This window comes from Podarcis filfolensis (assembly GCF_964270895.1).
Source record: "Podarcis filfolensis genome assembly, chromosome: 1".
NCBI lineage: Eukaryota > Metazoa > Chordata > Lepidosauria > Squamata > Lacertidae > Podarcis > Podarcis filfolensis.
Genome location: NC_139604.1, coordinates 110918680 through 110935508, shown reverse-complemented (window position 1 = coordinate 110935508; position 16829 = coordinate 110918680). Strand labels below are relative to the sequence as shown.

The window sequence follows — 16829 nt, the reverse complement described above, 5'->3', positions numbered from 1 at the left end:
CTTGCTGTGTGGCACACAATGGAGGCAAATGGTTAGGGAGTTTAGGACAAAGAGTCAAGGGGCTCTTGCTATTTGGTCCACAACCATGGGCTTTTTGACATGGTTGCCTTACTTTAACTAATGACAAGGGCTGGCTCTGACCATGGGGACAGAGGGCAACAGAAATCGAGGGGTCTGAAATAAGTCTTTCAGGCAAGCACAAAGGGATTTAAAGAGGCCTTTGGTGCAATTCCTGCAAGGCTAGAATTCTGAGCCTTCAGAAGTCAGGAGGAGTATATGGCCCAATGCAACAGGAAAAAAAATTTCTGTGCCCCACTGAAAAATGTGCTTTCGTGGTTCAGTAAGACTCACACACAAGAACCTCCAAATAAACTGGGTCTTTTATCATTAAATTTAAAGGATTGTTTCAGCTTTCAGATTCAGGAAAGAATGATAAACAAATACAAATAGTAAGCATTAAATTTCACTCCTTCCAAACTGATAAAATATAAGAGGGGAAATCAGATGCAGTCTATTTAAATTTGCATGGGCAGAACTTTGAAGGGATCAAAAAACATCCCAACACTGAAAACCATTTTTCACAGACTCTGGTTCCACGAGAGCAAGAGCTTATTGGGATCTGACGTGTTGATTATCATGACTATTTAAAGGTTATCACCCCCAATAAGTTTGCAAATCATTTTCCTTTATGTTAATTTCTATGACTGTGGTCCTTAGCCCATAAACTGTCACAGGGAATTACTCTGTTAATTTATCAGTTGACTAGCTGCCCAGTGATTAATAATTATGAAGGACTCAAAAAGCCATGTCGGAATTTTTGTTGTGACCTTTGGGGGGTTGATCTAAGGGGAGGACTGATCCTATGAGGTGCTGAGTATCTCCCACCCCTTTCAAAGCATGGTCAAAATGTGCTGATAGGGACTCAGGAATGATGCAAGTACAGGCTTTGGCCAATGGCATTTTTCTGGCAACTTGCAAGCCTGGGATCCATAGGATCATCCCCATCATGAAATCCCATTGGATTTGATAGGAAAGGAGATGGGTTCTGCAACCCCTGAAGACATGAGCACAGCAAAAGTTTCCGAAATTCTGTCGTTCAAATGCTGCAGTCCACACACTGTGGAATAATCTCATTAAGGCTACCTATGAGTTAACAATTTGGGGGCAGACACCTAAATCTCAGTGGCTGGTTTACCTAAGTGCATGATCCATTTTTCTATAACTCTACCTTTACCCATTTATATACAGAAGAAGAAATATTCCCATTAAACCGGATCAGAAGGAGCCATTTTTTAAATGGAGTTAAAAGGAGTTTATTTTTTTAAAATAAACAAGCCACATGTATCAGGCCTGTTACAAAGTAGACAAGGGACCTTTAAGAAGCAGATCAGAAAGCACAGAATGTTTTCTAAAAAAAAAAATTAAAGATGTTTTACAGATTTCTTTACGGATCATTAAGTTTTCTGGAATCCTGAATGCAACATGACAGATTTGTTTTAAGACCTCACTAGACTGAGTTCCTATTCAATTCAAAGGGCCATGTCAGGAGAAGGAATCAAAGAGAAATAAAGGCTGCTGGTTGAGTAAATCACCAGTAAAGCACCAAAGAACAGGAAGATCGCAACAGTCTGGGCCACTGGCTGAATATAACTAAGTTCATTGTACTAGCTAAGCATTTTCATAGAGGACTAAACTGGAAGAGATTCAGAAAAGACTGGACTCTGGCTCCCACAAAAGTATTTGCCTTTGGTAAGCCGTCAGTTTTTTTATGGGTTTCTTTTTAACTGTTGTTTCTAAAAGAACTCCAAAGATGTAATAATTATTTGGGTCACGTATTTCTTTATTTGTTCTTTAAAAGCAAGCTGACAGATGCATCTATAGGTCATACACTGCTTTAGGGAATTCAGCTTGATGCCATCAGCTTGAAGCTGACACTCTTCCTTCACATGGTTTGTGTTGGTGGCTTTTTTTGGAATCGTTAAATTGGCTCTTGCTTTTATGTTGATATCTGGATTTTGTAATTGGGTGTAATTTGTGGGTTTTGGTGGTTAGCCATCTTGATTTCCTTGGAAAATTGGGCAAGTTGTAAGTTTTTTAAATAAAATAAGAATAGTCACTTTGTGAGGTTTCCTTTTTCTTTTTTCTTGAAATAGCACAATTTGCTTCCAAAAGAAAAAGAAGAAGAACAGTTTTAGTCCCAGGCACCTATCAGTTCTTGGATTATGTCACTGAACAACAGCAATAACATCTCCAAACAATTACTTCTGGGCAAAGACTTGCCAAAAGGAAATAAGGAATCATTAAGCATCTAAAGCCACCATATTACCCCAGCACTAAATGCATCAAATATCATCTGGAAAATGTCAAACCAAACTATCCCCCTCATCAAAGCAATGCTGTTGTTGGAGCCTCGATTCACAATTCACAATAATTAACTAAAACATGAAATATGGATCTGTATACAAACAAGAGACAAATTGATATTTGAAAGCTGGGTTTAATAATCCCCAAAAAGGGACCATCTGTTAATAACAATCTTTTCCCTTGATCTCTGATGGGTATTCAAAATACAGACACAGATGGAATTTTATTTCCTTTTTTATTACAAAGATAATCTTGCTACTATACTTAAATGTTCGTCACTATACATCTCTGCTAAGTATGCATTTTTTTAGTTACAACTATGGAGTGATAAAAGGCACGCAAACAACAGAACTTCTGGAGCAAACATGAACTATTGGACATACCAAATTGCATTTTGACTCTTGATTTTGTTAAGTGAGCCGACCTATGATCACCAGCAAACTAAGAGAACACTGTCCAAATGCCTGGTGTTCTTCACATTAGTGGCAAATGGGTATGAGTTACCTTATATTCGTTTGAATGTTGTTATGCTATAGAACAACAGACATGAGAAGAGCTAGGAGTGAACACCGTCTTTTAATCCAACGAGCAAATTGAGTAATTTAAGATATCCAAAACCCAAGCAAGTCAGATGTTGCATTCTCCCCCTTCCCCGCTGCCACAATATACTTTGCAGAAGAAAAGGAGCAAGATAGAGAGCGAGAGTGGAGAGAGACCATGCATGCATTGATTGCATACTTCTCACAGATAGAGGTCACTAATGGACTGAATTTGAATCACTGTGGCAGAAACCACAAAGTTATATGAAAGTAATCTAGTGAAAAATGAACTCACTTTTAGATTAAGAGCAGAGGCTGTAGGGGTGACTAAGAAGCTGTCCTTCTTGGAAACAAACAGTTTTCTCTTAAGAGGGGCTATTCCATCACCTATAAAGCACAGCAGAATAAAAGCCACAGCCCTTAATGTGCTTGTCTCCTACTTGTTTTCAAACAAGGAAGCCTACGTTTTCTGATGCCAGGGAATGGAGAGGAAAATTAAATCATCAGGGCTCTACATACTTGAGAGTTGCCTTTCTAACCGCTTACAGAAATGTTTGCATTGCCGATTCTCGCCTGAAACCACAGCCCATGTAAGGCAGTTTTTGAAATGGGTGGAGATGGGGTTGTTTTCAGCAGATAAGCCTAACTCTGTATCAGGCTCTCCAGCAGACCAGGATATAATCATGACTTGTAGCAATGACTCAAATTAAATCCAGAGACTGAAAATCATATGCAGATAAAAATCACATATACATATGAACAAGTCAATCCTTAGCTTAGCTTGTTTGCATTCCATCAATTTATCTTTTGTCCAAGTCCTAGACTTCTGCACACCGTGTCCAACATTCTGATCAGAGGCCAGTTTGCAAACAGAACATTATCACCATGCCAAGGAAGTCCAGTTTTCAGTGGTGCTTGGCTGGCATCTCATAGAATAATAGAATTGTAAAGTTGGAAGAACCAACACCCCCATCATCTAGTCCAACCATCCTCTTTTGTTTTCTTTTTAACCATTGCAATGCCAACTGCAACTAACCGAGCCTGTTTTAAAACCAAGGTGAAATCCCAGTTGTATAGGAGCAGAACATCCTCTCAAAAAGTGAGGTACTTTACCACTTATTGAGACTCATAGGAAGTTTTGGGTAAGGCGTTTGTGAGCTCAGAGCAGTGTGAAAAGTACTGAGGCTGCCTAGTGTTCCAAGTGCAATATTTTGATGGGTCAACTTAATGCAGGGGAAACTGGCAGGAGGAGAAGGGAATGGAGATTCTCTAAGTGTGATGGGTGGAAATTATTTTTGAAAGGTAGTGAGTAGGTGCGGGTGGTGGTGGTTTTTGTTTGCTGAAATATAAGCATAGTGGGGTGTGTGGATTATGCCCATCTTAAAGTAATTTAGGCAAAAAGAATCAGAAGAAACAGTCCCATCATATCTAAACAGAAAAGGCTAGTTGCACAAGGCTTGCAAAACATTTTCCTGCCTTTATTCTGTGTTCTTTTCAATAGATCAGATAGGTTACTGCAATTCTGAAGGAAAATGAATCACCGTTATCTCAGAAGGCCTACTGCCCAGCTTTGCCCCTCCTGTGCTTGCAGGAGTCCCTGCCTCCTATGATAGCAAAACAAAGAAACAAAAAAGCACGCCAGCATAGTACTCTTTCTGTTAATATCAAGATCCTGCAGTCTTTGGTCAAAAAATGCCACTTTCAGTGCATTTCTGTGACACACACCATGATGGGATGGCCTGACTGTCCTTTTGTCCCTCTTGTATCCAGAATGGATTTGCCAGTCCCACTGGAGCAGGAATTCTCTAGTACATGCTACGTAAATAAATCCATGAATGAACTCCATGGGAGTTTTGTTTCAATGAGGACTGCAGGATTAAGCTGCCTGGAGAAGATTACTTTCCAGATCCCAATTGGCATGATTGGTTTGTAAGCACTAAGAGAAGGTAAATAAGCTTGGGTGTAAAAGGATAGGCTTTGCCTATGCTAAGCAAATGCTCTCTCCTTCTATCTCTCTCTCTTTCTCTCCTAAACCAAAGATAAAAAATTTAAAATCCCACAAAGGCAAAAATCTAATCAGCACTTTCTATACACAAGTCCAGGCTTCTGCATGGATTTCTGCCTTGGACTTTATTAGCTTATTGTAAGCCTTAAAACAGATTTCCTCCATTAAAATTAATTAAAAGCTCCTGTTGACTGATTCTCCATTCCAGAGAGGAAGGTTGATGGCTTCTCCCTCAGTTTTCAGGCTGCTTCCCCCCCCCGCCCCCCCCCCCCGCAACTGCTTGCTTCAACCCCCTCCTCTCTTTTCTCTCTGGCTTGTCAGTAACCCTCAGACCAGCTTCATGAAATAAGGCTGCTGTCCACTTGATGGACTTGAAATGCCATCTCTGCCTCCTCCTCCCTCCCCCAAGCCATCAGATCCGCCTTTATGTAGCTATTGATGGGAATCTGATGAATACTGATGCAATTTACCGCTGCCTCCCCGCACCCCTCCATTTGAATTTCATAATGCTTGTCAGCACTGACTTAACCTGATCTTCTCTTTGCCAGCTTGGCTTTCATCTGCTCAACTTCTCCATTCCATAACACACACACACAAAAGGAAATCTCTTCCCTTCTTTCTTCCAAAATATAAACCTCACTTGCTTCCAGAATGCCATGTAGTAGCTCTTTGCTCGATGGTGTGAGGATACTGATGGGAGGAGGGGACAGAGGCGGGTCGTCCCTTTCAAGGCTAGGAAATGGCCAGAGGGCACATTTGGAACAGTCAAGAGTCAGGTGGGGGATGAAGGAGAGAAAGTAAAAAGCTGCCCTCTACGTTCATCTGGATTCTCATCCTCTCTCTCACACACACAGGCTGAAATACACAAGCTGCTGCACAGCGATCGCATCTTTCCCTTTCCACTTGTCACATACAGCCATTGATAAATTTCCCAGTGGGGATGCCTGCGCGTGTGTCCCTGTCATTCGCGCACCACCCCTCTAGTCTAAGCAGGCGACTGGCCATTTGCCCCTCATCCCGTCCACACCTGGATCCCAGGCCACGAACTTTTTGCATCTGGCACTATGGGGGCGATGGTTGTAATGACAGGGGGGCTTCCCTCCTTCTGGGAAGGGGGGAATATTAGAATCGTTGAATCGGGGTAGGGGGAAATCCTGAGAGAGGGACGCGAGCCCGATTGTACCTGCAGGCTCCGATCCTGAAGCGTCGTCCTCGGGTGCGCATAATCCCCGGGGAGTCTCTACCCCCCCTCCAGCGAAGACCCCCAAACTTTGGCGGCCGCCGCCACAGCAGCAGCAGCAGTAACGTTGGTCTCCGATGCGCTGGGGGAGCAGCAACGGTGGGGTCGCCCCCTCGCCGCGGTGGGGTCGTCGTTGTTGTCCTCCGCCTCCTGCTGCTGCCCTCGCCCGCAGGCTGCGGGCGGCGCTCGCCTCCGGGGCCGCCGCCTGCTGCTGCTTCTGCTCTGCGGAGCGAGCGCGGCACTTTCTTCCGCCTTCCCTGCTTACGAGGCAGCGGCAACATCCTCCTCCTTTCGCCTCCAACGCGCAGCCCGGGGCTCCAGCATCCCCGAGAAGGCAAGCGCAAAGGTGCACACCTCTTCCTCTCCTCTGTCCCCACCTCCCAAGGAGAGAGAGAGAGAACGGACACACCAGGCAGAGAGCGACGCCAACAACTCGAAATCAACAGAGATGTCCGGGAGAGGAGCGAGCTCTAATCAGCCTGCAGGAAACAGTTTGGTGGTGGTGTTTTCCCCTGGCCTGGGGTTGGGTTTTTTCTTTTCTTTCTCCTCGGTCCTCAGAGCTCAGGAGAGAGAGGATCCCACGAGGAAGAAGCGCAGGCGAGCAGCACCCCAGAAGCCTCCAGGGGCGCCGGGCGCATGCAGACGTGCACGCGTGAGCGCGTGTGCGCTCGAGCGCCTCTTTCCCCTCGGGGCTCGGAAAGTCCAGCCGCGCTGGCAGGTTGATCCTGGGCGTCAGGAGATCTCCGATCGGACTCTAATGGCAGCCGAGCCTTTCTGTCTCCCCCACCCCTCTCTCCCTCTCCTCTCTCTCCCTTTTGCTTGCCTGACACCCCAGGGAGATGTTTACAGTAATGAATTCGGGTTGATAGCCATCTCTCTCTCTCTCTCCTGGAGTTCCTCCCACATGGCGAGTTTAAAGAATGCTTGGAAGGCAGGGCTGCAGCCTGAAAGCTTTCCAAGAGGCAAAGTCGGGCTCGGGTTCTTCCCCCCCCCCCTTAATTATTTAACCCACCGTTCACCGTCAAGTTCTTTAGCCAAAGAGGCGCTTCTGCCTCGATTCTTATTAGGAGTCTCTCCCCCTCCTCCCCTTTTGCGCGCAGCTATCAGATAGAATACGGGAAACAGCACCAAGCGGCGTCTTAGGCGCTCAGCCTGATCTACTTCTCGGCTCGGCTCTGGACGTGCGGGCGGGCGCGCGTGTCATTAGCTGCTTTAATTGCCCCAATAGAGGCTCCCCGACAAAAAACATCAGTAGGGCTTCCGTGGCAGGCAGGATTTGAGTTTTTCTGGCTCTTCCCCCCCCCCCCCCGAGGATCCCGACCATTAAGAATAAAAAGCCACTTGGTTTTATCCTGCGCTGAGCAGGCGCCCCGCTTGCAGGGAAAGGAACTCCCTTCGCTGGGATAAAATGAATCAATTGTAGTCATTAGGAAAGGGGTAGGGAGGAAAGAGGCAGAATGTTCACCATAGCGGTGATATTTCACATGTCTGCAGCCTACGGTGAGATCCCCACCACACCACCTTTGAACTTTTATCTGGCAAAATCAAACCAATAAATACATCAGCCGATCCCCGGAGAAAGAAGAGATCTGTTTTGTGTTATCTTGACTTTTCTAAAAGACAGAAGAAATCTAGACGTCTCTGCCTCATAACTGAATAAATAACCTCCAACCCCAAATGCTACATTCGCGAGGGGGCAGCCAGTAAACCCTTTTTATTTAAATTTTTGGCTACTGCACGGAGGGCGCATTTTCACCAGACTAAAATGAAATTGATCGTTTTTATACTCTTTGAGAGCTTTGCTAGGATACAAATGGAGCGGAGGGAGAAAAAAAGGCGGCTGTACCTGCAAGACTTTGCTGGTAAAAAATGAATATACATTATCGGGTTGCATGTCTCTGACATTAATTTTTAGCACCAGAGAGGGAGGGAACTCGGTGAAGTTTGTCAATTTCAGGGATCCTACAGATTCTTCTTTTGGAGGAGGGGGTAGGTTTTTTTTTTTAAAAAAAGCGTTTGAAATCACTCCTGATTTTGTTTTTCCCCATGCTGACTTGTTTTCCCTCCTCCGAGCATCTGGACTCGAGGTTCTAGAGCTAAAGAGCCTAGTGGATTGACACTAGTGTCGCGAACTCATTCCTGGTTCATCTGCAGGGAAAGGGAGGGTTTCACACCTGCCTTCTCATCATCTGATGACTGCCACGCAAAAGGGTGCCTTGAAAGTGTGCGTGGGCCACCACAGACCCAACGCCACGAAGAGAAAGCCCACATGGCCTCAAGCGCGAGGCTTTTCCACGGAGTCAGTTCACACCCTCCGCAGACAGCCATCAAGTGTACAGCAATCAAGTGTTAGCTAAATAAACCCAAGTGCAGACGCTGGAGTGAAGCAGGCCTGGACTCAAACTACTGAGAATTCCCTTGAGCGAAACGTCCTATTGACGCTAAGAGCCGGTTAGAGGTATTTCCGTTTCCCCCTTCTCCCTTCGATCACACGTACAAGCCACACGCTCGCTCTCCTTGCCTCAGCCACCCATCCCCAGCAATGTGTTGGCGGGGCGTACAGACGCGTTGGGCGTTTTGGACACGGCCTAAGCTACCTCCGAAGGCACATCCCCAAACGCAGGAAAAGGGGTACATACATGGCAAGGGAAGGCATGGCTGTTCCAAAGCAGATGGCTATGATATTGCCCAGATTACACGGAGAAATGGAATCAGCTCAAGGAGGGAAGGACTGTAGCTCAGTGACAGAGCGCCTGCTTTGCGCACAGAAGATCTCGAGTTCTATCCCCGGCATCTCTAGGCAAGGCTGTAGGAGACTGAAACCCTAAAACCCTGGAGAGTTGATGCCAGTCACTGTAGACGCTACTGGACTAAGGCAACTTCCCATGTTCCTGATGAGACACACTGTTATCAAAGCCTGGGCACAGACCAAAAATATGTCCCTCTTTCTCACAGCCCATCTGTGAGCTTGGAGATCATGGCACGTTCATTCTTGGCATGGCTCTGGCGGGGTTCACAGCCTGCAATCTATGTACTTTTCCAAGTCAGAGGAACTCCTAAACCCCCTGAAGGGGTCCACCCCCCATGCCTTCGAAAAATGAAAATGCTGGTGCGCAGACCCCGGAGAGGAAAGCCAGAAGGAGCATCCAGCCAGTCTCTGAAACGGAAGCGCTGACGAGAGCCTGGCACGCAGTGCTGCTGGCACTGTTAGCACAAAAGCAGAATCGCCGCTGGAGAGGAAAGCGGGGGGAGTCTCGGCGAAATCAAGACGGTGCGGGAGGGTATCCCGGTAACTCGGAATGAATGAGGGTCCGGACTCGAAGGAGTTAACCCAGCCCTAACGCTCCCGCACCCCTCTTCTGCGGAGGCGAAAAGGGGGTGGTGGAGGAAAGACATTTGCCAGACAGTGATTGACTGATGGGGGAAGAAAGGAGGTTTGTTTCCGTCAGCAGTAGATCTGGATTAAAATGGGGAGGGGCGCTAAAAGGAAGGAGTGCAGGCAGCGGGTGCTGGGGGGAATAAGCCACTCAGAGCTCTCCAATCGATTGATTCTGGATCCTTATTTTGCACGGGGAGGGAGAGAGAGAAGGGAGGGCGCTGCTCTTCTCAAACCCTTGCGCCTCACTCTTGCAGCCCGATCTGGTGCAGATTTGTCAGGGACGTGAAGTCCCGCTGAACTCGCCGGAGCTTCCTTGCGCGTAAAGGCGCACAGGTTCCGGACGCAAAAGACGAGCCGGCGGAGCAGAGGCACCGTTTTGAAACGTTACACACACGCGCGCGCGCGCTTGTCACTACCTCAAGGCTTGAGAACTTGAACTTGAAGGCACGGAACGGCCTGATTTACAGAAGCCATCAGAATCCACCCACGTGGACCTTTTGCGCGAGAGTGGTGGGCACTGGAAAGGAGACACCGTCAGTAATTCACCCAGAAAATGTGTTCGTGTGTGTGCTTGAACTAGCACCACCAAACTTAATCTGCCATGCAGAAACCGAACTGTCATTGGTTTGAAGGGGACTACTCTGGAGTAGGCACTTTCAGGATCGCAGATATATTATTATCATTATCATTATTATGCCCCCCGCATGCATACACAACTCTTCCTGCCTATGGAGAGAGAATCCACAGCCTCCACCTCTCTCTCCCTCGCTCGCTCCGGAGTCACACCGAATCTAACCTTGCACGCCTCTCTGGTTCCCCCCCGAATGAAACTTGGAACCCTGGGCGAATGAAATGGCCCGAGTTCTTTCTCCCCATCCATCCATCCATCCATCCACCTCAGATGGTGGCGCCTGCAGCACGAAGGCAGCGAGGAAAAAGAATTCGCTTTACCTGACGAGAGTGCGCCGCGTTTCTCCTCTCGCTGGAGCTCACCCAAACCCCACTGGGTCAGGAAGGTGGCGAGGGCAGCCGCTCGATTCCTGCATTGTACTGATTTAAGGATCACCGCCAAGGTCTGGCTTTGTTCCATAGCTGGCAAGAGCCACGCTCGCCGTCCTCATAATCTCCGGCTTCCACCGCCGCCGCCGAAGAGGCTTCTCTTGCCGAAGAGCGCCCAGCGGAGGGATCTTCTGGAGCCGCTGTCCAGCCGGTCATTCAACCCAGAGCGCCAAGGTGCAAAAGACAGCCGAGCATGACCAAATGCCTCGTTCTTCTCCGCCTCCGGCCCGCAAATCTCTCTCTCCCTCTCTCTTTCTTTTCCCCCTCTTTCCCCAAAGCAGATCCTCGATGCACCAGATGGGTGCCCCTCCGTCTTCCCAAAGCGAGCCTGCCTGGCGGGTTTCACAAGCGGGTGGCTGCAAGAGCAGCGGCAACAGCAGCGCGCAGCGACGCCTGCCTCAAACAGCGCCTTCCTCGAAACTCAGCCGTCTAGCAAAGAGCGGCAGGCAGCGGCTGCTTAACCCTTTGAGGGCGGGACGCTGAAAGAAGAGCCGAGCCTGTGAGAGCGAGGGGGGGGGGGAGAGAGAGAGAGAGAGAGAGAGAGGTCGCTCTGTTGTGGCTGGCCCAGCACAGAGTGTCTGGAGAGAGAGAAAGTGAGAGGCTTGCATGCCTGGGGAAACTTACACACGCACGATATCCTTCGGGAGATCAGCTGCGTGCCTCTTTTGCAAACGTGCCGCCTCGTCTCGTCTCAAGAGGTGGGTTTGGAAAAGAAAGAACAGGCATAATCTGCCACTGGACTCGAGAGGAAAGGGGCGGGTGGGGAGTGTTTCTACTTTGGATCTTTATTTTCTGCACTTACAGACCTTTTAAAAAAAATATTTCCCGTGAACAATACGTGGATTTAGGAGCCACTTCGGAGGGATTTCGCCTCTGATCCTTGGATTTCGTGCGTGTGGCCTGACTTTAACCTGTAGTTATTTAGTTCTTCCCCAACCCACGGCACACCTCAAACCGGCACCAGCCTTTCCAACCTCCTCGCCTTCGGGGCTCCGCGAGCAGAAGCAGAATGCGCGTTAACAGCGTGCACGTGTGTACGCTTCTACAACTGTGGAAAGGTATTCTGTTGAGGCACGGGGGTGGGGAAGGCATACAAAGATAACCTCCTCCCTCCCCACGAGCCTCCTTCCTCTTTCATCTGGCGTTGGGGCTTTGGTGAAGAAGTCGAAGAGAGAACCAGTTCTGCTCCGGATGTACTCCGAATGCGGATTAGGCCTTGGGTCTCCCTCTCTTCCTGGCACAATAGTTCATAGAATCATAGAAGTGTAGAGTTGGAAGGCACCCCAAGGGTCATCTAGTCCAACTCCCTAAAATGCAGAATTAATTTATCAGAGCTGCATACGCACCATATATTTAAAGCACACCCGCCCCCCCAAGAACCATGGTAACCGTAGTTTACCTCTCGGGGCTACACAATTCCCAGCACCCTTTATCAAACTACAGTTCCCGGGATTGTTGGAGGCGAGGGAAATGCGCTTTTAATGTGTTTGTACTGGCTCTGCTACGGTGGAGCAACGGAGAGTTCATAGGGAACATCAGCACACTGATAGCTACATCACTAAAGAGATACGTGAACTCGTGCCTAAAAGCTTCCCTGCTCTCAAACGCCGAATAAAAAAAGAGTTAAAAGGTACTGTGTGAGAGAGAAAGGGAGAACGAGAGATCCAAGCGGTAAGCTCCTCCGCGCAGGCTGCAGCTCCCGATTTCTTCCTCCAGCCTTTCCGAAGTGACGCGCGCAGAGCGTTAACTCGAAGGAAAGGCAGGAGAGGGAGGGGTCGCTTTTCTCTCTCCCCCGCGTATCTCAAAAACTATAGCAGAGATATATTGGGGAGGGGGGCACTGAGGCGTGCAAATAACTCACTTTCTTCCGTGGAAGCACCAGGAGCTACAGTGAAGCTGCGCCGAAGTAAAACGCTTTGTTGGATGGCGTGCTGCTACGACCTGGTGCGCCTCGGCCCATTTCAATTCAGATTGCACAAAGCGACCTGCTAAAGAGCTCCATAATCAAACCCTGTTGGGACGGAGCGGAGAGGTGTTGCCCGTCCCTGACATGCTCTCATCTCTGCTTCCTTGATTTCAAAGCAGAGATCTCGGGCAGATCGCCTGAGAATATTCGGATCATAGTTGTAAGGGCTGTGAAAATTTTCTATTTAACTACCTATCGCTATGCGAGAAGAAGTGCAGGAGGCGAGCGGCGCCCGTAACGTGCTTTGTACAGTTGCCGTGCAAATCCCCGCGTTTAGACAAGGTGGCAGTATAGCACAGGCGGAGCTCGGCGCATCTTGCAGCGCTGAGCAGGAAAGCCGGCAAGCCTGGACTCGCCAGCGTTTAACCACCTACCCCAAACTCCCGCCCCGCCCCTCTCCTCCTTTCGTTTAGGTTGATTTATTTCCCCCTCCTCTGAAATATTAATCTTGGGTATCGTTTGATTGCTTAGCCCTTAAACGCTGCCTTTAAAAGAGAGAGAGAGCGAGCAGCGTAGAATGTTTTCATAATATTTTTATTCTTATTTTTCTATTGCAAGCATGAATGGGGAACACAGAAACGCAGGCAGTCTGTGGTGTAGTGGAGCAGGAATGATGATGCCTTTTCTTAGGGTGTTATTTGCCAGCCAAATAAACAAGCAACACCCCCCCCCCCTTAAAAAAAACCAACCCTGGAAAAATAAGCAAAGCAGAGGATGAGGTAGGTTGCAGTAGCATGCATGGCTGAGTTAGACTGCCATTTTTATTTTGAACAAATGCCAAGGCTGCCTTGGTGTTACGACCCACCAAAAAGTTTCAAAAGTCTCATTGGACTGGAACAAAGGTCACATCAACCACCATGCATTTAAAGCCCCCTTATATGACTTTCCCCTGAGGAATTCTGGGAACTGTAATTTATTCTGGGAGCTGGGAGCTGTAGCTCTGAGGTGGATCTTCTAGTATATGATTGAGAACCATTCAGAAAGCAACTGTGTATATGGGGGGAAAACAGTCTATATCTATACCAGAGGTGGTGAACTCACAGCCAATGCTGGCCCATGAAGCCATTTTTAATGGCCTGCCACCCTCTTCCAAAATCACATGTTGCATCCTACATTTCAAAAGTGCCGCTTCTCCCTCTGACATAGACAGCATTGCTAGAAGGTCTGAGCAAGGATCAGAAAAGCAGGAAGAAGTACGGTACTTCTCTGTTTCATTCCTATTACAGTGCTGGTGTTGGAGTGTTTTTTCCCTCCCTATTGTATTTTCCCTCCCTATCGCAGCACCGCAGTAAGTGGCTCCCTAATTCTATCCAAGGAAACACAGAAGGCAATATAAGAAATAAATATATGCATAGCTTATAGGGCCTAACTGAGCAACTTTGCCAGTGCCAACCATCTCAGACTCTATGGTGAGACCTTGTTGGTGGTCCAACACCCAGGGCTGCCCTGTTGGTGGTTCCTTGGTTGTGGAATGCTCTCCCTAGTGTGGTGTGCCTGTCTCCCTCATTATTAACTTTCAGGAGTAATTTGAAAACATGCCTGTTCACCCAGGCATTTGGTGGCTGAAGAACACTGTTCCTGGGATCATTGGATGGAAGTAGATTTTTAATTTCAATTGCATTTAGAATATTTTTTAAACTGGCTTTTAAATGTTTTTAATTGTAATTGTTTTTTGAATGCTTTAATCTTTAGAACGTCTTTGCTTTATTGTTGTTTTCAAATTGTACACACAAACACACACACACTTGCTGTCCTGGGCTTTTTGTGGAGCAAGGGCAGGATATAAACTTGGTAAATAAATGGAAGGCTCGGGGGGGGGGGGAAGAGTGGCCCGTGAATCACAAATGGATAAAGGCTGCATTTCTATTGCACTAAAATGGAGAGACTGAAATAAGATAACATGAGTGGAGAACAGAGAGGCCTGCCACCGAAACTGTACCAAATGCAATAGTAATATTTCTGCATTAACAAGCAGCAAAGTGTAAGAAGAAATAATAGGATTTCTCTTGAGACTGCAAATAATGATATAATGAAGTCAATGAGTCTTTGCACTTACTTGAATGGATGTCAAATTAATTATAACAATAGTAATAATTCATGCAGAGTTTTAAAGCATGCTGCACAAGAACACTGTAACATTTAAGTCTCATATTCCTCACCACACTTTTGCTACTATTGTCATCATCGTCATTATTACTTATACATTGCAGTCAGTCCTATGCAGTTTTACCTGGGAGTAAGGTCCACTGGGCAAAATGGGACTGGCCTTTAGGCTTTTAGACCTGTGAGATGTACTTGCTATTAAAGAAACATGCATAGGACTAGGTCATAAATTAAGTGCTTTGCTCTGGTTAAACTCCAGAGAAGCAAAGTTTCCCCATTCCGTTTTGTTAGATGGATTCTTCATTAAGCAGATTCCTCATGCCATTTTGGTAAATGAAATAAAATGTGTGTGCATTGCAGAAAAAGTACATATTTATAAATCACTGGTGCTGGAATTAAAGGAGAAAAAACTGTCAAGAGAGCATAAAGAGTGTGTGTGTGTCACAGCAAAAGAAGAAAAAGAGCCAATAGATACAATATTTTTTTCTTTATATTTCTAGTTGCATTTCAAACATCCTCCTTGTTTCTCTTACATCCTCAAAAGTATACCTCTTTTTCCAGAAAGTGATTTTTCTCCTATGGGATTAAAAAAAATAAAATCAAGTGGTATAGTGCACGGCACACCTAGCAGCCACCAGACAGTCCTTGCAATATATGGGATATCTCATATCGATTTTCCTTGAAAGACCTTTCTTTTTGCTTTTCTGTTTTTTATTGCCTGGTATGTTTTTAACTGGAGAGTTACCAAGATATCACCCAATAACAGTCCACTCCATGCCTTCAGGTGCTGCAATTTATTTCACTTGACAGGCTCTTCCTTCTTTCCTTCATTTTTACTTTTTTATTTTTTATAAATAGCTTTTGATAGAATTATGGCCAGTCATATGTTTGGCAATTTCTCAGTGTCTGTTCCCAGGGGATGCAGACATCGTGGGAGTCTCACCAATTTCCTTTCATCTTTAAAACCTCAAATGCGTGCCAATGATTTTTCAGCTTCCAGCTTTCACTTGTCCCTTGTTGTTTTTTGCAAGCTGGGCCCTTCCAATAAAACGATGACATGAAATGGGGAGAGCAACTTTGAGGTCAAAGTGTCCTGCAGATGTGTAGGTGTGTTTGCTCCTATGCACCACCTAGGGGACACTGTGCCAGAGTGTATCGAAACCAAGTTACTGGAGGCATGTCAATAGCAGTTGGTGTGAGCAGCAACGAAGGGAGGTTTCAATGCTGCCTTGTGCAGAGGGATCAGCAAATCTGTCCATTTCCGTTTCTCTCCGTTTCTCTCTTTTTTTTAATAAGATATTTATTAGAATTTTACAAAAAGCAGAAATTTACAGAATAAAAAGAAAACAAGAAAAAGAAGAAAAATACAAAAAAATACAAAAATACATAGAAAGAAAATACAAAATACAGAAAAAGTAAATAGGAAAAATTAAAAACAAATCCATTTTTTTCATATCTTGGATTTCATTTGCTTATTTCCCTGACCTCCTCGCACCTCCCTTTTTTGTATTCCCGTTCACATAGTCAGTTCAGCAAATCCTTACCCTCTTTCATTTATCTTAATTCTATATCTCAACATATTATAACTATATATTTTCATCCGTTATCAATCCAATTTTACATATTCTTATTAACCTTGTTGCTAATGCCACTTAATTTCAATCCAGCATCATTTTAACATTCATACATTTTACAATGTTTCCGCAAATAGTCTTTAAATTTCTTCCAATCTTCTTCCACCAACTCTTCTCCCAGGTCTCGGATTCTGCCAGTCATTTCCGCCAGTTCCATATAGTCCATCACCTTCATCTGCCACTCTTCCAGGGTGGGTAAATCTTGTGTCTTCCAATACTTTGCAATGAGTATTCTTGCTGCTGTTGTAGCATACATAAAGAAAGTTCTATCCTTCTTTGGCACCAATTGGCCGACTATGCCCAAGAGAAAGACCTCTGGTTTCTTCAGCAAGGTATATTTAAATACCTTTTTCATTTCATTATAGATCATCTCCCAGAAAGCCTTAATCTTTGGGCACGTCCACCAAAGATGAAAGAATGTACCTTCGTTTTCTTTACATTTCCAACATTTATTATCGGGCAAATGATAGATTTTTGCAAGCTTGACTGGTGTCATGTACCATCTGTATATCATTTTCATAATATTCTCTCTTAGGGCAT

General features: G+C 46.1%; 1 protein-coding gene across 5 annotated transcripts in view; it reads right to left on the bottom strand.

Moving 5' to 3' along the window:
* FLRT2 (fibronectin leucine rich transmembrane protein 2) overlaps window positions 1-12309 on the bottom strand; it is a 90136-nt gene extending 77827 nt beyond the window's left edge. For 2 of the 5 annotated variants that reach the window (XM_083614438.1, XM_083614436.1), the window contains exon 1: window positions 6092-7112. The gene's annotated coding sequence lies outside the window, so the exon portion shown is untranslated. Of the gene's footprint in view, window positions 1-6091; window positions 7113-10478 lie in introns of those variants that run through there. The other 3 variants (XR_014548213.1, XM_083614439.1, XM_083614437.1) reach the window with 3 other exon arrangements.
* Between the last annotated feature and the right edge of the window lie 4520 nt (window positions 12310-16829).